The sequence below is a fragment of the Miscanthus floridulus genome, chromosome 9 (genome assembly GCF_019320115.1).
Source record: "Miscanthus floridulus cultivar M001 chromosome 9, ASM1932011v1, whole genome shotgun sequence".
In the NCBI taxonomy this organism is placed as follows: domain Eukaryota; kingdom Viridiplantae; phylum Streptophyta; class Magnoliopsida; order Poales; family Poaceae; genus Miscanthus; species Miscanthus floridulus.
The window spans coordinates 54,290,887-54,311,849 of record NC_089588.1 but is presented as its reverse complement, the minus strand read 5'-3'; the positions used below and the strand labels follow the sequence as shown (position 1 = coordinate 54,311,849).

At 50.7% G+C, this 20,963-nt stretch overlaps 1 pseudogene; it reads left to right on the top strand.

Annotated features, from left to right (window-relative positions):
- Nucleotides 1–852: 852 nt before the first annotated feature.
- The window catches only part of LOC136479930 (lipid phosphate phosphatase delta-like), a 36,082-nt pseudogene continuing 15,971 nt past the window's right edge, over nt 853–20,963 (top strand).

Here is a 20,963-nt window from a genome sequence, read left to right as displayed (position 1 = left end):
GATGACCAAAATATAAGTTGTACATCTTGATGAGTTCTACAACTTTGATGTTTACAACATTTTCATTTTAGATCATTTTTGTCTTAAAATTCAATTCGAAGTTCACAAATTCAAATTTTAAAATTTTTAAATATATATTTTTTAAATCTATATATATAAGCAAGTAATTTTTTATGTGTAAGGAAAAATATAGCAAATTATTTTTATTACATTTATACATTTATATATATATATATATTTACACATTTATAAGAACTATGCAGAAGTAATATTTAAAAATATGTGAAAATATTTGTAGGGGCGGCTGAATCAGAAACCACCCCTACAAATGCATTTGTAGGGGCGACTGGTCTTTAGAGCCGCCCCTACAAATAACTCTAAGTATATATTTGGAGCACAGTCGGCCCTCTCTCTCTCTTACGCTCCTAAGTCGCTACGCGAGCAAGGCGACGGCGTAGGGCCACCTTGGCGGTGGTCGGCCCTCCACGCAGCGGCAGCCACCCTTGTCCTTTTCCTCTTCCTTGTCCTCATGACGCAAGGCAGCGGGTCGCAGCGGCACGAATGGCAGCCTAGGGTTTGGCCCCTCCGTCGCCGGTCGTCCCCACAGGCGTGCACCACCGCGGTGGCATCGCAGGTCGTTCCCACGGATTGTCCCCAGCGGTGGCGCCCCAGGGACGGCCGATCCCGGCGTAGCGGCCCTTGGCGGCGGCGGCCTGCCATCGGAGCCACGCGGTGTCCTCCTCGCCTCCTCGCCAGTCGCCGCCCTCCACCTCCGCCTGACGCGCCGTACACCTCCTCGTTCCCTCGTCTACGACCAGGTGGCAGCGGTGGGTCGTGGGTTTGGGCACCGGCATGGGTGCGGGCCTGACCAGGTGGCAGGTGGCGGCGGTGGCGGCGGTGGCCGGGTGGGTGTGGGCGGCCTCCTTCTACGACCTCACGCGCCAGACGCGCGCCCTTGTCCAGCCGTGGGTCATGCGCCGGGTGCACGCCGAGACGGTGGCCATCCTTAGGTTCTAGGTCTGATCCCCTCCGCGTCATCTCTCCTCCTCTATGGTCACGTAATTTCTACTCATTTCTAAATTCTAATTTCTCTGATGAGCAAATTAGCTGCATTACGCTGCTTCTCTTTAGGATTGTTGAATTTGTACATTTGATGCTACCTTTTTGCTTCGCCGTCGCGTCCTTTATGTCTATTATAGGATCTGCAACTTTGTAGCAAGGGCCGGTAGAATTAACTCATCGATTAATTTAAGATGAACTTGGCTCCAGTTCATTCTCTTACTCTAAATTGAGCGGATTGGCAATTATGCAGTAAACAAGGTTGTCTTGTAAAAACTCTGGTATCTTAGTTTTAGATTTCCATATCTTCGGTGTTTCTCAAGTGTTGAATCAATGCAGAGGTTGTTGGAGCACAAGTTGTTGGACAATTTCTTCTCTGTGATGTCATGCATTGTCTCCATGCCCTTCTACATGGGATTCCTCCCTCTCCTCTTCTGGGTATGTCTTCTGTCTCATGGCCCACTGATTTGATTGCCTTGCTTTCTTTATTTTCTGTAATAATTCTGTTTGATTCTGAATTCTTAAACAATATATATTGTAGAGTGGACACAACAAGCTGGCTAGGCAGATGACCCTCCTCATGGCTTTCTATGATTACCTCGGCGACTCTAAGGTTTGTCATCTGTTCATAATACAATTGAAAGGATAGGCTTTAGTTTAATCGCTGTTAGAAGAGTGACAGCTACAGAAGATGAGAAGGAAAATGCCATGGAATATGGGCTGCCATCATCGCATGCTCTCAACACTGTTTGTTTGATGGGGTATGTTCCTGCTCTTATTTCGATAAGGGAAGGATGAGAAGTTGGCTAATGCTGCTTCGGATCAATGCAGATATTTATTACATTATGTCCTCACATGAGGAGAACATGGCAGTGTTATAGTTGCTGCGGGTTTATCTCTATCTTTCTTACTTGTTACGCTAGTTGCCATTGGTGAGTCAAGAGTTCTTAAGACAACAATTTTTTTCTCGAGTTACTAAAATATACTGATGATTTGGTTTACCTTAAATTGGCAGCAAGGATATATTTGGGTATGCACAGCTTGACCAATGTTGTTGCTGGAATTGGTTTTGGTATTGTCATCCTTGCATTATGGTTGGTTGTCGATGACCATGTTGATGCCTTCATTGTCTCTGGGAAAATTGGTACATCCATACACCTCAGTGCTTGTGTGCTGCAAATTTTGGAGGCACGTAAGGTGTGACGTTGAAAGTTCAAAAGTATTTGTTGGTGTTTTGAACAAACACCAAATAGTAAATTTATAATTGTTGCATGTTAGGCTCGGATGGTGTACTAAAGGATACAAGGTTTATACTGGTTCGGGCTGAATATCCCTATGTCTAGTTTACTGCTGATCGTGTTATTAGTACCAAAAAAGGTTCATACTAGGGGGTACAAACGGTCGAAAGAGGGATAGGTCCCAAGTCTCTGATGGAAGGGTCGAAAGGATGCCAAGAGCTTGGTTGTTTCTTGGTTGTATGCCATGTGTGAAATCGATTCATCTTTGTCTGAATTCGATCCCCTTAGCGGGACGTCCTGCCCTCCCTTTTATAGACAAGGGGGGCAGGAGTTATAGATAGGAGAAATGACTATACGCCTGTTACTGTAGATGATGTGAGTTCTTCCTTGGATTATAGTGGTTGTCGTATACCTATGTTAGTATCTGCACCCAAGGGCTGATGGCGGCGCCTACAACACTGTAGGACAAAAGTCAGCACCTACAATACTGTTCGGGCTCTGTTAGGTCGAAAAGGGCTTAAAGCGCCTGTCCCATCGTATCCTAATGGTACCTTCTTGCAAGCATGTAGGGCATGGTCCTCGGTACTATGGTTGTCTCGAATGTCCTGTCGTACCCTTGCTCGTCATCATGAAGGAGCAGGGTGCAGCCATTGGGTGAGGGGGAGCCTACCCTCAGCCGTTGAGCGAGGCGGAGCCTGCCCTTAGTCGTCGGGCGAGGCGGAGCCAGACCTCAGACATCGGGCGAGGCGAAGCCCACCCTCAGATGTCGGGCAAGGGAGAGCCAGCCCTTAGACATTGGGCGAGGCAGAGCCAGCCCCTGGACGTTGGGTGGGGTGGAGCCAACCCTCTACCGTTGGGCGAGGCAGAGTCTAGCCCTCGGGGGTCGGGCGAGGCGGAACCAATCTTTCGTAGTTCGGACAAGAAGCATAGTAGCATTCTTGTCTGACCGAAAGCATCACTGTTCGATGGTTTATTAGGTCCACCTCATTGGGTACCCCGGTATTAGGTCCCCAACAGTAGCCCCCATGCCCCCGGGTGATTCGGAGAGAATCGCCCGAGGGGTGATTTGACTTGCCAGAGGGTGCGCGCGAGCGCACCCGACGGGTGTAGCCCCCGAGCCCCCAGGTGATTTGGGCAGAATCGCCCAGGGGGTATTTCGATTCGTCAGAGGGTGCACGCGAGCGCACCCGTCGGGTGTAGCCCCCGGGTGATTAGGATAGAATCACCCGGGGGGTAATTTTGGACCCTTCGCGGGTATGGCTGTGAGATTTATTTTTTGTCAGCTGGACAGTTTAAAGGAAACCCTGGTATCCCATTCATGGGGATTTGTCCAAGGTTAGCCCGGTTGGGATTTGATCGTGGATCAAGGTTCCCTTGAGGCTTGTGTGCCTGAGTTCTAGCCACTCGTGGACCCATCCCTCGTTGGGACGACCATCGAGACTATTGGGCCAACCCTTGAACTCCTGGGCCTAGGCGGGCTAGAGAAAAGCTTTTTGACCCATATCCCCTCTATGGGAAAAAAGTCCTGGTTTGCTTGGGGAAGTCGAAACATCTGGCATGATTTTGGTGGGAAAGGATAGGGATCGCGGGCGCATATCCCACGATGTGATGCGGCGGCGTATCGTGGTAGGCTCGGAGACCTAGGCAGGTTGGTTGCTCTTCTCGCATCCATCTCCCCTATAAAACCAGGGGGTTCGCCCCCAATGTTCCGTACTTTGCCTCCTCGCCTTTGCATATACAACCTCCACCGCCAATCGCCTGAGCCTCCCACACCCACATTACAGCCGCCATCAAGCTTGCATCCGCATCGCAGCCACCGTTAAGCTCGCATCCACCCCCTCCCAATCATTTCAATGGAGCTGGGGTGCAGATCTGTCATCACCCCTCAGCGCTTGGAGGGCCTCGTTCATCGTGGCCTCCTTTGTCCGCTGACCGCCGCTGAGGAGTGGTGGCTGCCCGATAGTGAGGACAAGCTATTGCCACCCGAAGGGTATGTTGTGTCCTTCGCTCACTTCCATGAACGGGGATTCGCCATACCTGCTCACAAGTTCCTTCGGGCACTGTTGGATTACTACCAGGTGGAGTTGCAGCACCTTACTCCCAATGGGGTCTAGCACATTACGACGTTCGTCACCTTGTGTGAGGGCTTCTTGGGGATTAGTCCCCACTTTGACCTATGATGGTATCTCTTCGCCGTCAACCTATCGAAGAAGCGGGTTGGGAAGCAAGAGCTAGGCATGCCGATGGGATGTGCCAGCATTCATCTCCGCAACAATCGGGTGAACAAATACCCATCGATGCGTCTGTCGACCTCTAGCAAGGGGTGGCATTCGTAATGGTTTTACATCAAGGACGACGTTGCTGCCCCCTTGCTGGTGTTCTCTGGGCACATCATCAAAGAGGTCCTGGGGTCATGGAAGTGGGGTGTCCCAGACAAGGACAAGAAGAGGATCAAGGACCATCTCACCATAGTCCAAATTCTGCAGGAGAGGGGCATGAAGGGATTGGGGATCATCGACACCTACCATACGCGGAGGGTGATGCCATTGATGAGCCACGCGCTTCCCCTGTACCTGATGGGGCCTAGAGCATCACTCGAAAGGATGGCGCTTGTCGATGAATCACTCCCCCTCCCAAATGGCGCCGCACATCAAGGAGGTGATGGAGCCTTTGAAGGACAATGCTAGCATTGTCCTTGATTTTGTGTATCCGGTGCCGGGACATCACCCAATGTGGCCGAAACTAGGGTTCATTGACTTCATAAGTTCTCCTTTCCCGTGCCTCTTTTTCACTTGAATTTCTAACCCATTGACGCTGACCTCGGGATAGCAGGACCAGCCAAAGAGACTCATCTTCGGGGATAGCCCGGCTCCACTGCCGAAGGACTGGATTGTGGCGACGGCGAATCACACCACGGCCGAGTGGGATAGGAAGATAAGGGAGCTCAAGAGGAAGGAGATGCTATGAAAGCAGCGAGCATGGGAGCGAGGAGAGGAGATAGGCAGTGACGATGACGATGATGACAAGGAGGAGTTTGACGAGGTAGTTGCCGATGTGGAGTGGGATGTCCTAGAGGGCGAGGATTCACTGATAGGCACCCACTTGTCCATGCAAGGACCCTTCCCGTTCCATGCGGAGGGAAGTGAGTCCATGAGGCCGGCGGAGACGGGCCAAACCATCAGCCCATCCTTAGGACCGATGGGAGCAGGAGGATCTGTCGCCACACCTGGGGTGTCGACGGAGGACTGGTGGATGGGGGAGATGGATCTGCTACCATGCCTAAGGTACCGGTGGAGGGGGGTGGCTCCACTGTCACGCCCCATGAGCTGATAGGGGTAGGCAGATCTACCGTCATGCCTAAGGAGCCGACAGAGGGGGACGGCCCCGCCGCCGTGCCCTCAGAGGGAAGGGAGACGAGACCCTCTGCCCGAGAGCTGGGGGTAGGCTCAAAACGGTCCCACCTAGATGAGTGGGAGCAGGAATCTAGGGGTTCATCCCCAAAATGTTCCTACCGCCCAACAGCGCCAGCATAAGTCATCAATTCCTCTGTTTTCATGTTTTTCTGTTTTGCAGTGTGACCTTATGCCTTTTAACTCTTGCAAAGTCTTGCAACAGGGCCATTCTTTGGTGTTGGCGCCCAAGAAGAGCGTTGCTCTTTAGGCAGAACGGACGCCGTCATCCAACATCGCTCCTGTTTCGAGCAAGAGCGGCGTTGATGTTGTGGCCTCGTCAGTCGATCAGGCACTGCCCATGGTGGTGCCTGTGCCCTTGGAGGGTCAAGTAGGCACAGGGGCTGAAGAAGCTCCTTTGGGGGTCACCGAGCAGACGACGGCGGAGGTGACTCCGCCGCCTACGTTGGAGCGGACGGAGCCGCCACTTGCACTTGTGGTGCCCTCTATGGTGGGCATGGCACCGCAAGCCAAGCCCCTGGTGTTGCAAATGGAGGTGGCCATGACCGTGATAAGCCAGGCATAGCCGTACGCAGCCACGGTGGTGTCCAAAGGAGCGGCGCAACCTGTGCCACCGGCGGCCCGGGCGATGGCGCCCGAGGTGGGTCGGACGAAGGAGGATGCGGCTGATGGGTCCTTAGGCGTCATGGTGGTGGTGGAAAGGATTAGCAGGGGGTTGCCCTCAACCCTGATGTTGGGGAGTAGCTTCTTGCCCACGTGAGGTGAGCCGCCGCTCTAGTGGATGGCTCCTCAAGACCCAATGTCGACTCTCTTCTCGCTCGACGATGCTACCGAGAGCATGGAGCGGGAGAGTCTTGACATTGGGTTCTCGGCCATGATGGATGCCTTGAGCTAGGCCAGGGGTGTCCTGTGTGATGTCATCATTCCCACTGGCCGGGTATCCGCTTGATCTTCCCTCTCGCTTTCTTCTTTCTTCATGTATTTTTGTTATTTTTGTATTTTTGATACTGGTCTTCTTTTCGGTCCCATATTGCTCGTAGCCGGGAGAAATCTTGGTTCCTCTATGAGCAGAAGGTAGAATGGGACCGCCTCATTGAGGAGGCTTGGCTGCATGGAGATGTGAGCGCCCAGCTTGCTGCCGCCCAACAGCAGGAAGCCGAGGCGCATCGGGACATGGAGGAGATCCATGGGATGTTCTAGGATCTGTCGGTGAGGGTGTAGTAGGATGAGGAGGCGGCCGCCAAGGTCCAAAAGGAGCGGGACGAGCTGCTCTAGAAGGATGTCGAGGCTGCCGAGTGGGCTGTCGACCTCTTGGATAAGCCGGAGGTGGAGCGGGATCTCAAGCTAAGAGCCGAGGAAAGGTCCACGGCCCTGCAGTAGAGGGTGAATCAGGATGCCGAGGCGATTCCCTGGCTGCACAGGGAGTGAGATGAGCTACACCAGAATGTAGAAAGGCTTCATTCGGAGCATGGCACGGTCCGTGAGGAGCATGACTGGGCCGTCCGAGAACATGATGAGGTGCATCAGGTGGTCAGCTCCCTCTGGGTGGATCTTGGAGCCGCAATGACCTGAAGGCTAGAGGCCGAGAGCATCTCTACCGGGCTGGGCACAGAGCTTGTCGAGGTGCGGGGGATTCTTTAGGACAAGGGTGACGAGCACGTTCTCCTACGCACCGCCGTCGGGTGGTCTTTGATGACCTAGGGGTGGCGCGGCCGGAGGAAACTGGCTCACTTGCGGCCCATGCCGTGGATATCACGGCGCGGGTGTGTTAGCTTTAGGAGAATGCCTTTCACACTGGGATCACCTAAGCCTTTGCCATTGCCCGCTCTCATTATGATCGAGAAATCAACCTAGAGGCAATGAGCCTTGGCTTCGCGCCTGGCTACGCAAACTCCGAGCTAGATGAGATTGAGAAGGCAGTGACTCCCATTGCGCAGAACCTAGAGGACAGGCTAAAAGATATAGTTCTCCCTCCGAGGAAGTAATTAGTCGCATAAGTTTGATAAACATTTATCTATAATATGTGGACAAGTGTTGGTACTTTTGTGTCCAAAACCAGCTTTGTGATTTCATTTTGCAATTTTGTTTCATTCGTTTGATCTTAGTTTCTTCCCTTTTGTAATCGAGAAAAAAGGTTTATGCGATATGACCCTTTCGTTCGTTAAGACTGTGGGGCCTGAGGTGTATAAAGGGGGAATTTTGATTATGCTAGTGAGCAAAGTTACCGTAGTCGTCAGGGCATGGGCTTTTTGTAGTCTTACCAGGCATGCTCGTTTATCTGCTCCTGCAAACCTTGCCACTAACCTTAACACAAGGAAGAGGTTTGATGCAATGACTGTTTCAAAAAAAGGAAGGTATTTATACCTTTATCAGCCCTCGAGTGAGATCTGACCCCTTGCGGTCGTTGGGGCCGGATGTTACTAGAGACCGAAGCGAGGGTAGCAAACTTACTCTTGTATTCGCATGTACCCCTTAATTAGGATTTTGATGATCGTTCAGTGACCTTGCATTTGGTCTCATTGCTGGCCCTGCCTTCCCCGAGCCCCCGCGTGTGGCGGGGATTCGGTCAAGGGTTGGCTCATTTTATGACTGTCGCCCCATCCATGGTTTCCGCAACTAGAGGGGTTGAGGTGGCATCGCTTGCCTCGACGGCTCGAGTGATGTTCTTGATGAGCTCGCTAATGGGGATGTTTGAACGAAATCCGATCCCGTTGCTTTGCGATAGGGTCGACAAAGCCCCCGAGTGGCATTCCGTTGCTCCTTGACCTACCTTCCAATAGATTCCCCCTCAATGGAGATTCTATGGGCTCGGCAAGAGGTTGGATTCAACTAGAAGGTTGAGATGACCCTATCTGCCTCAATGTGGATTGGGCGAAGGCCGCTGAGGCTCATCTGTGTTTTTCTCCCCTGGCTCTTATTTGACACGAGGCGGCCTTGGACCCTTCATGGGCCAGCCTTCGAACCTTGGTCTCTCGATCTTGGATCATGCGGCTCGAGCCCCCAAGCCCCTTGGGGTCTGATAGGGGGTCGGCTGTGTTTCGCGTGTCACCTTGTCCTCGGCTTTTGCAATTGGAGGGGCTGAGCTAACGACACTTGCCTCGATGGCTCAAGGGTCGCGCTTAATGATCTCACTAATGGGCACGTTCATGTGGAATCCGGGTCCATCATTCGCTGATGGGGTCGGTAGAGCCCTCATGTGGCATTCCACTACTTCTTAACCCACCTCCCGGTAGATGCCCGAGTCATTCGATAGGCTCAGGTGGCCCATTGGCCTCTCCTTAGTGGAGATTTTGTGGATTTGGCTCGAGGTCAGAATCGAACGAGAAAGGTCGAGGTGTCCCTGTCCGCTGCTGAGCGGGGTCGGGCAAGGCCGCTAGGGCTCATCTCGGTTTTTGTCCCCTGGCTCTGTTTGACACGAGTTGGCCTCGAGCCCTTTGTGGGCCGGCCTTCGAACCTCAGTTAGTTGCCGCTCATATCGAATGAGGCGACTACCGCTTCATGACGCGACACGAAACGTTGAGATGCAGTGATTACATATGCAATGTTTAGATGTATGGAGTTAATGTATGATTTAATTGAAATGAAAGCGAGGGTCGGTAATGTTACCTTGGTGGCATGAGCGATGAGAAGCTCTTACCGGACATGTCCGCTCGGGGTTCGGGTCCGACGTTTGCGACGGATCCGGCGTAACCTACACGAGCATCGCAATTTTTCGTTTTTGTCTCTCGGTGGCGATCCGAGCCATTTAATTGATTTTAGGTGACCTGGTAGCTTCTCTTTGAAGGAGATTCTGTAGGCGGACCCCTCCGAACCCTTCTCGGGAAGGCAGATGCTAAAGCTTGGGGTGTGGGGAATTGTGAATTCGATTATGCTGGTGAACAAAAACACCATAGCCGTCAGGGCGTAGGGTCTAGCGGTTCATCTAGTTTTACTCAAAGTTTTGCACCCATACACCATGTCTCCAGTTTTTAAGCGTAAGGAGGGGTCAAGTGATGAGGATGTCCAAACAAGTAGACACTCTCGGTAGCCCTCGAGCGATGTCTGTTCCCCTGCCATTGCTGGGGTTGGAAGCTCGATAATGAAACTAACACGCAAAGTAAGTGAACAGAGGTGCTTATGTTTCAGTGGTCGTTCATTCATCATTCTACCTAGGCTATCCAATCGACCCTGGAGGCCCGTTGGGCCCCCTAGATGGGGGTTCAATCGTCGGGTCGTTCCACGTTCCTACCTGGGGAAGCAGAGAGTCGTCTGCATGCGGGTGAGCCCTGATTCTCGCGCCCAGCGCATGGTAGTGGTGGGCCCTACCCAGGCAACGTCCTATATGACCAGGCGATGTCCCATTGATGAGAGCATGTCCCATCGGTCTAGGCGCGTCCTCTCGAATTTCCGTCAGCATCGATTTCCCATCTGCATTGAATAGGGGAAGAGAGAGGGTTTTTCGTCCTAACCTTTCGCCTTTCCTCTGTAGTTGTATCTCCTCTTTAAATAGGGGGAGGGAGGGGGTTCTTGTCCCCATTCCTTCACCTATTCCTAAGCTGCAACCTCCTCTCCTTCTTCCTTCTCACCGAATGCGTTCATGCGTCGCAGCGGCTCTGAAGTGAGAGAGGGTAATGCCAGGGAGAGAAAAACTCACTGATCTGCTCATGAATCTAGAGCGCGATGTCGAGCTAGAGGTCATCCAACGTAGATGAGATGGTGTCGGCCGCCTTTGCCAAGAAGGGACCGCTTCCGCCGAAGGAGGAGGTGCATTGGAGAGTGCTGAGTGTCGTTGGTTTTGCCGTCATTCGTGAGGCCTTCGTCGGGATGGAGCCATACGGGAAGCTCTTTCGGTGAATCTTCTCCGAGCAAATCTTGTTGGTGGGGAAGCCACCTAGAACAGTGTCGGTGGGGGGCTTCACCCTTGTGGCCGCTCAGATCGGCCTATTCATGAAGCTAGGTGAGATGTCAGAGATATCCATCAGCCATGGCGGCCTTTCTTTGGTAGGAAACACCCCCCATCCAGACACCATTGTTAGGGTTGTGGCTAATCACGATGGTGTAGTCCCTGGACGCCCCAGCAAAGGTGCCATTATCAAGGTTGTGGCTGATCATGATGGTGGAGCCCCTAGATGCCCTAGCGGAGGTGCCATTGTTAGGGTTGCGACTGATCATGATGGCGTAGTCCCTAGACGCTCCGGCAAAGGAGCCATGGTCACCGACATGGTGCTCGACATTGCAGATGATGGCACCCTTTGGGATCCCTCGGAGTGGTAGGACGTCACCGATGGACAGCATGGCGCGGCGACCGTAGTAGTGCTCATAGTAGAACTGGTCAGAAACTGTAATCGGATAAGTTATGGGGGAGCCCCTGCGTGAACAGTTTTTTGTATTTATGAATACATCATTCCTTTTCATGATGAAATTACTTTGTAAGCGATGAATTTGTGCAAAAAATGAACAAGTTCTTAAATTTCATTACGGCAAACAGCTTTTTTAGCTCTTCTCCCTCTTTTTGTAAAAGAGGTTTTGGTGCCTTCCAACCCTTCCCATAGTTAAGGTCGCAAAAAACTTGGAGTGTGGGTGAAACAATTCTGATTACGCTGGTGAGCAAGGAGGCCGTAGCCACTGGGGCGTAGGTTACCAGTTATACTCAGATTTTGTTCCAGAAATTCGAGCCTTTAGGACTTACCATGAGAAAAGAGGGAAAAATAGAGAATGTTTGCAAGATGACATAGAGAGTGTTTGTAAGATAAATTACTTATATCAGCCCGAGTGAGGTCCGACCCCTCGCAATTTGTAGGGGTCGAATGTCACTAAAGATCGGGTTTTTTAAGGCAAAAACTAATAAGAAAAAGTATGCATTTATTTAAGGATAAAAACGACGTAGCTGCTTGATGTTCTAGGAGTTGGTGAAGACCTCGCCATCGATGGTTTTCAAGTTGTAGGCACCTGACCAGAGTACTTTCGCGATGACGTATGGTCCCTCCTAGGGCGGGGAGAGCTTGTGACGGTCCTTGTTGCTCTGCACGAGGTGGAGAACTAGGTCCTCGACGTTGAAGGCTCGGTCCCATACCCATCGGCTGTGGTACCATCACCGCACCTACCGATACTTGGCCGAACAGAGGAGGGCGACATCACGAGCTTCGTCTAGCTGGTCCATGGTGTCTTCGTGGGATTCCTCGGCTCCCTATTCGTTATATGCTCTGATTCTTGGTGCACCATAGTTGAGGTCGGTTGGGAGGACGGCCTTAGAACCGTAGACCATGAAGAAAGGCGTGTAGCCGGTGGCCTGGCTGAGAGTTGTCCTCGGGCTCCAAAGCACCACAGGGAGCTCGGTGACCTAGCGTGCACTGAACTTGTTCAACCGGTTGAAGATCCTAGGCTTGAGGCCCTGTAGGAGCATGTCGTTTGAGCGCTCGACCTGCCTGTTCATTCAGGGGTGTGCGACGGCGGCCCAATCGACCCGGATGTGTTGTTCATCACAAAATGAAAGGAATTTCTTGCCGGTAAACTGTGTGCCATTGTTCGTGATGAAGGAGTTTGGTACTCCAAAGCGATGGATGATGTCAAGGAAGAACAGCACGGCTTGCTTAGATTTGATCACGGAGATCGTCCAAGCTTTGATCCATTTTGTGAACTTATCTATGGTGACAAGTAAGTGGGTGTAACCCCCGAGCGCCTTCTTGATAGGCCCAACTAGATCGAGCCCCCAGACCATGAAGGGCCACATGATGGGGATCATCTGGAGTGCCTGGGCTGGGAGGTGAGTTTGCCGAGCATAGTACTAGCACCCTTCATAGGTGCGTACAATCTACTCGGTGTCGGCTACTGCTGTGGGCCAGTAGAAGCTCTATCGAAATGCATTCCCAACTAAGGTTCTAGGTGTAGCATGGTGACCGCAGACTCCACCGTGGATATCGCTCAGTAGAAGCTTCCCCTGTTCAATAGGGATACAGAGTTGCAGAATCCCGGTGTGGCTTCGTTTATAGAGTTTGCCCTCTACAAGAACGAAGGACTTGGCGTGACGCGCGAGTCGTCGAGCTTCTGTCTTGTCCATCGGTAGCGTGTCATGGAGGAGGTAGTCAAGGTAGAGTCGTTGGATCCTCTTCAAGCTCCATGACCTCAGGGCTAGATGGAGCCACTAGTCGGTTAGCCCCTAGGGCTAGATCAGGTGGGCTTTTGCAAGCGCATCGGCCACCTCGTTGAGGCGCCTTGGGATGTGATTGAGTTCGAGGCCGTTGAATTTGTCCTCCAGCCTTCAGACTTCTTGGCAGTACGTAGCCATCTTGGTGTTGTGGCAGCTCGACTCCTTCATGACTTGGTTGATGACCAGCTGAGAGTTGCCCCAGATGTCAAGGCATTGGATGCCCAACTCGATGGTGATGTGTACACCATTGATGAGTGCTTCATATTCGGCCACATTATTTGATGAGGGGAAATGGAGACGAACCATGTACCTCATGTGGACCCCGAGGGGTGATACGAAGACCAGCCCCACGCCGGCGCCCTTCTTCATCAGCAATCCATCAAAGTACATCATCCAGTACTCTTGATCGATGACCGTCGATGGTGTTTGGACCTTGGTCCACTCTGTGATGAAGTCAGCCAACACCTGGGACTTGATCATCGTTCGGGTGGCATACGTGATGCCTTGATCCATCAACTCGAGCACCCACTTTGCGGTTCTTCCCATGGTATCCTGGCTCTGATGACCTCGCTGAGGGGGAATGACGTCATGACCGTCATGTGGTGTGACTCGAAGTAGTGGCGTAGCTTCCTCTTGGTGATGAGGACGGTGTATTGGAGCTTCTGGATTTGGGAGTAGCGGGTCTTAGAGTCGGATAGTACCTCACTGATGAAGTACATAGGGCACTGCACCTTGAGGGCATGCCCCTCTTCCTCTCGCTCTACTACCAGGGCGGCGCTGACCACTTGCGTGGTGGCCGCTATGTATAGCAGGAGGGATTCTCCGTCGCTTGGAGGAACTAGGATCGGGGGCCTTGTTAGAAGTAGTTTGACCATGTCAAGTGCCTCCTGGGCCTTGGATGTCCACTTGAAGTAGTTGGCTTTCTTCAAGAGTCGATAAAGGGGGAGACCTCATTCATCGAGGCATGAGGTGAATCGGTTGAGGGCGGCGAGGCACCCTGTGATTCATTGGACCCCCTTTATGTTCTAAATCAGGCCCATCCTCATGATGGCTGAGATCTTCTCTGGGTTGGCTTCGATGCCATGCTCAAAGACGATCAAGCCGAGTAGCATGCCCCTCGGGACCCCGAAAACACATTTCTCAGGATTGAGTTTGATGCCATTCGCTCAGAGTTTCAAAAAAGTTTGCTCAAGATCGGCAACGAGATGGTCAGCCCGCCTAGACTTAACCACGATGTCATCAATGTAGGCATCAATGATCCGCCCGATGAGGTCCCCAAAGCATTTGAGCATACAGTGCCGGTATGTAGCCCCAGCGTTCTTCAGATCGAACAGCATTGAGACGTAGCAGAACGATCCGAAGGGGTGATGAAAGACGTCACGAGCTGGTTAGACTCTTTCATCGTGATTTGATGGTAGCTGAAGTACGCATCAAGGAAGCAGAGGGTTTCGCACCTCGAGGTAAAGTCAACTATTTGGTCTATGTGCGGTAAAGGAAATGGATCCTTTGGGCACGCTTTGTTCAGACCCATATAGTCTACGCACATCCTCCATTTTCTACTCTTCTTTCGTACAAGAACGGGATTGGCTAACCACTCTGGGTGGTATACTTCCTTGATGAATCCGGCAGTCGACAGTTTTGCTATCTCTTCACTGATGGCCCTGCGCTTCTCCTCATCGAAGCGACGTAGGCGTTGCTTCACCGACTTGTAGCCTGGATTGATCTTCAGGGTATGCTCGGCGACCTCCCTCGGAATGCCTATCATATCCGAGGGTTTCCACACAAAGATGTCTTTGTTGTCGTGGAGGGAGTCGACGAGCGCGCTTTCCTATTCAGTAGAAAGTGTGGTACCAATGCGTACCGTTTTACCCTCAGAGCTGCTAGGATCTATGAGGACCTCCTTGAAGCCCTCAGCTAGTTCGAACGACCTGGTCGATTTCTTCGCGTCGGACGTTTCTTCGGCGACCTCCTCTTTGAGGGCGGCGAGTTCTCCATAGGTGACGATTGCTATGGCATGGCCACAGCACTCGACCTCGTACTCATAGGCCCGCTGGAAGGAGGTGCCGATGGTGATGACCCCATGGGGGCCCAGCATCTTCAGCTTGAGGTATGTATAGTTGGGAACAGCCATGAACTTCACGTAGCATGGACGTCCCAGGATGGTGTGGAAGGTTTCGGGGAACCCAACCACCTCGAAGGTGTGGGTCTCAATCCTATAATCGAACTGATCCCCAAAGGTAATGAGTAGATCAATCTGCCTAAGCGGCATGGCCTACTTCCTAGGCACGATGCCGTGGAAAGGCGCTTGGGTCGGGTGGAGGCGTGTCCGGTCGACGCCCATCTCGTCGAGCATCTTGGCATACATGATGTTGAGGCCGCTGTCTCCGTCCATCAGTACTATGGTGAGTCACTTTGGGCCAATGATTGTATTGACCACAAGCAGATATCTTCCCGGGTATGGGACGATATCCGGATGATCGGTCCGAACGAAGGTTATGGCGGACTCCGACCACCAGAGGAAGGAAGGTGTGGCCGGTTGGGCCATGTAGAGTTCGCGGCGTGCGACCTTCTAATGACATTTGGAGTCGTAGGCCGCTGATCCTCCGAAGATCATAAGGCAGCCATCTAGCGTTGGAAAGCCATCGTCCTTCTCCTCGACGTCGTCCGTAGTGGGGGAAGGGTTTTTTCCCTACTCCCCTTTGTTGGAGCCTCTGGACAAGAACCGCCGCATGAGGCTGCAGTCCTTGAGCAGATGTTTAACAGGAAAGGCATGGTTCGGGCATGGCCCCTCAAGTAATTTTTTGAAGTGGTTTGGAGTGCCCTTCGTGGGCTTTCGACCATCCTTGCGGTCAGTAGCGGCCACGAGCGAGTCCTCGCGCCATTGCTTCTTATTCTTCCTTTTAGCGGAATGATTGGAGGTGCCTTCGCTGGCACCCTTGTCTCGCCTTGCCTTGCCCTTGAGGCGATCGAAGATCGCTCCGATCGCCTCTTCTCCTAAGGCATGGCTGGTGGCGATGTCTAGGAGCTCCTTAGTGGTCCGTGGGCCCTTGCATCCTAGCTTATGAACCAAGGACTCACAGGTCGTCCCAGACAGGAAGGCTCCTATCACATCGACGTCAGCGATGTTGGGAAGCTCGTTGCACTATCGGGAGAAGCGCCAGATGTACCCGCGGAGGGTCTCACCGGCCTTCTAATGGCAGTTCTTGAGGTCCCATGGGTTCCCAGGGCACTTGTATCTGCCCTGGAAGTTTCCCACAAAGATCTCCTTCAAATTTGCCCAGCTCTAGATTGTGTTGGATGGCAGGTGCTCCAACCACGCTCGTGCCGAATCGGCCAAGAACAGTGGAAGGTTGCTGATGAGGACATGGCACCTTCGGATACGAACAATGATTATAAGGTGCACTCATTCCTACATTTGCATAGTGGCTTTGGTTATAATTCACTTGGTTCCACATGTACATGTCACTATTTGATTGTAGGTTCAAATGTGTTTCATAATGGAAGTTCATCAAAGTTGAACTTTCGGTTCGTCGGTAGCCCGACAGTGCCTCATTGGGAAGGCCATAACTCATCCATCCGGAGTGCGATCGAGGTCAATGAGCACTTGATGGAAAGCTTGTTTGATAATCTTTCAAATAGATCTAGTTCCATCTCAATATCACATCGGCAAGGCCTCCAAATCACCAATATATTCTGTCACTATTTCTGGCGGGAGCTACACTGTCGTCATGGGCTTGTTAGACATCCTTGGGACCCAGGCCCAAGTTGGAGCACACCCCAAGAAGATAGAGAACGCCTAAGAGATGGCCTTGGACGTCCTCCTCCTTGGCCACCACCTTAGGAGGCCAGCAAGGACGTCCAAGCCAAGCCAGAGGTCCAGTCCAATCCGAGTTCGAGTCTGCCTCGGCCGTCAGAACTAGTCTACAATAAAACGGACGCCCAGGACGCATCCGAACTCTATTTTTGATGATCCACATATGGATGGAAAGATAATTTCATAAGGAAACCAATGGAAGTGGTCCCACATCAAAATTCCATCATAATCAATGGGAATCATCAAAACAAGTTGATGTCCAGAATCTGTCATGGCGCTGCATCGTCGTCTTTTGGGCCGTTGGGCCTTGTAACGTGTTGGGACACCTTTAGGATGTGAAGAGGGATCCTTGGACATCCCTTAGGCTATATAATCAGTAGCCACCACCTACATTAGGTTTTGGGTTTTGTTCTAGATCAATCTGTCATTGAACAGTCGCCGTTATCGGTTTGCAAGACCCCAACTTCGAGTGCTTAATCATTCATCTGCAATTGTCACTTTAATTGAGTTGCTTTTTATCTTGTTCTTGCTTGTGTTCTTCGATTCACAGCAGGGATTAGCCTTCTTGGCGAGGTCAACCGGATTGTGACACGGTTGATAACCAGAGGAGACGTGGTGCTATGGTTACAGGGTTTGGGTCTTTGTGATCTGAAGCCGGATCGGTGTGTCTGTTGATGCAAAAGTGGATCTGCAAACACAAAGGGCTAATACCCGAATCGATATCCAAGGCGTGCCAGTCGATTTGACCTGTTAATCGACAAGGATGAAGATACGAGCACTTTGGTCCTGACAACAGCGATACGCCCGGAAGTCACGGCCAAGAGGTACTCACGCGGAACTCGAGGATTGCCGAAGGTCGCACTGAAGCAATGCAGCTCACCGAATCAATGAGAACTCGTAAAGAGAAAATAATGCAAATTGACGAAGTCGCTGAAAAGTAAGTAGATGCAAATGGGAGTAAAAATTGGTTTTGATATTGATTGATATATCTAATTACATTGCCCCTCACTCCATATTTATACCCTGATCTAAAGAGACACAACCAAACACAACTAGGACACCAAGCCCATATCTAAGGAAACACGTGACTCTTACAGGAATCATACTCTAACAAATATAGAAAAGGAAATCAACTCCTATCTATTTCCCTGTCCGCCTCAATTACGATGGAAATCTCACCGTCCTCCTTCCCATCGGCATACCCCCTGTTTCATCGGCAATAGTCTTCAAGTCTTCCCTCATCAGCATACTCCTTGTTTCATCGGTAGTACTCCTCAAGTCTTCCTTCATCGGCATACTCCCTGTTTCACCGGCAGTAGTCTTCAAGCCTCCCTTCATCGGCATCACCAGCTATCGGCAACCATCTTTACAAGCTGGCTTTCATCGGCTATCAAAGTATACAGTAACTTTCCCCTTGCCGATTAGTCCACTCCGATCATTTTAACACGTGCAAAAAACGGTGTCAACACATGCCCCCCAATTTCGGAGTATAAAACCATTAATGCTCCGAAATTTACTCCAGATTACCGTAACTCATTCTCCAAGCCAAAACCTGATCTGTTATCAAATCCAATCAAATCTAATCCTGATTCACGCACTTCAGTAAATATCGCACAATTGCCAACCACTCTTGCCTTGATTATGGTTAAGATACCGAAACAATAACCCATCGGCAAGATCTTAACATGATAATGCTATCATTTTCAGAATTAAAATATCCTGTACCGATATCTCTTCCAAGTCATGATTACTTGCCATCAACCCATCTGTACAATCCCCTGATTATCGTGTGAACAGTTACCATATCCATCCGAACCACTTCGACCTACATGCGCGCGGCATAGAGATAAGTCCAAAATACCCCTACTCCAAGCGGCTTATAAATAGATTCCTCCGGAACACTCGTCTTCTACCCTCAGACTCCAATCTTTGACATTTTCTCTTTCCGGCGGCGACTCCGACGAACCACTGCACGACCTCAACCAACAAGAACCCTTCTCCAGCGTTACCTCAAGTCTCCGGCTCGTGCCCTCATCTTCCTCAAGATAATGGCAATCAACTTCGACGTCCCCGCGGTTCGCTCCACTTCCATTACCTTTACTTTGATTCCCCTAGTTTTTGCAAATCCATACAGTTGGTGATTTTTCCTTTCTTTTGTTCTTCGGATCCTTCAAACTTAGGAACTGCGCAACAAATTAGTTATTCCAACCGATCAGCCGCATGTCCAATGCCTAGGACCAATGGGCAACCCAGATCCAACCGATCTGATTAATGCAGAGGTTAACAGAATCCCCTTTAGAGCCCAAAATTTCTCTCTGAATTTATGGAAAGACACATTCCGATCTTGGCCCAAAACCACCAAAGGGTGGAAAGATTGGTACTTGAGGGTTAATAGATCGATGCAAGTATACTGGGCAGAACGAAAGTTAGACCAATGCATTAGGTTATCTATTGCCGATATGCAGAAGAATGAATCGATGATGATTGCAGCTGCTTACTTCTAGTCAGACACAACAAACACTTTTATGTTTGGACATGGCCCAGCTACTCCTACACTTGCCGATGTCCACATGCTCACTGGCTTGGATATTTCAACTGCCGATGAAGGCTCCATTTATGGTAGAAAATCTGAATATAGGGTGAATACCCGCAACATCGGCGGTTGGACGGGATACATTCAAGAATACCAGAAGACTGGGACACTTAACCAGAGGGAACATGCCACATTCTTGAATATGTGGTTAGAAAAATTTATCTTCTATGGTCGATCAGTAGGACCAACCAACGCCTTCCTCCCCGCAGCTGAACTTTTGGCTAATGGTGTAAGGTTTCCTCTTGGCCGATACCTTCTGAGCTCCACTTATCATCTTCTTCATCAAGTGTCTCAGAAACTTCTGCTTGGCGAACCCATCGGCAACCTAGGAGGCCCGTGGTGGTTTATCAACATGTGGCTGAATGCCCATATGCACAAATGTTTGCAATGGGACTTTTTTGCCCAACAATTCCCACGAGAAATTGCTGAAGACCATGTGCTTGGGGATGATGAATCGGCAACACGCTCACCCCTCAATTTTGGTGAAGCCATAATTGTCCTTCCCGGAACAGAGGCCAATGAAGACCAGATCGGCAGATTCTTCCAAACTTCTACAATGGTCTTTCTCGTGATCATAGGGCCTGGGTACCTTATATTGACGAGGAAAACAGATTTCCCCTTCTTTTCAACTTTGCTGATGACACCCTGAATCAGGATAAGGAACTCATGATGGCCATCATTACTCCCAGGGCAATTCCAGTAAATACATTTGGTAGCGGGAAAAACACCAACATTTCATATGAATTTTACAACCCATCGGCAGTATCCCGTCAATTGGCTTTTGGGCAACTGCCAATCAAACTTTGCTTTGCCGATGTGATCAAACCCAGGGAAACAATCACCTGTGGAACAGATTGGAACAAGGTAGTACAACTCTCCCCCAATGCCGATACCACAGATGTTGATATATCCACCTGGATGCCAGTATCCTTCATCACCGAGTCATACAAGCAATGGTGGCGAGAGTGGAAGGAACAACTGTTTGCAACTTCTTCTCACACATATCGGCACATGATCGACCCTGAATATGCCATCCCTGACGACGCAGTAAGTTTCTTTTAACTCCTTTTTGCTTTTTCCCTACATATATCAGTAACTGACTCTCTTATGATAGGTTAACAACCCAGCACCATCGGTGAGCAAAAGTGGGAAACCCTTCGATCTTCAGCCTATTTCCCCGATATCACCGATCGGCTACAACGCCCCCACCTTAACTGCTTTGACCCACCAGAAGATCCGTACCAAGACCATCACCTCTAAGTCCAAATTGGCTACAGCTAGGGCCACTCCATCGGCTGCTGCTACAACCTTGGTCAAGGCATTCAAGGTAACAACCTTGTTTATTTCTACTTATACCGATTACAAACTGTATTAACATTAATCATCAGGGGGTAAGAGCTGCCACTGGATCGTCATCGACAATTCCTCCGATATCAAGCACCACTTCTTTTGACAAACCTTCAGAGGTATTCTCTTGACTTCTCATTTTATCCGTTAAATATCATACCTTACACTTGTTTTGCAGCAATAATTGGGTACATCGGCAAGCATACCAGACGTCCAAGCTTCACAACCAACAAGTGCCGATGCCCCCTAGCCAATCGTTGCCGATGCCCAAGCAAAGCGCAAAGCTTTAACAGATGCCGAGGCACAGCCAAAATGACAAAGGTCCATGCCGATCCCTACATCTGCCCCAATGTCATCGATCATCATACCTCAAGAG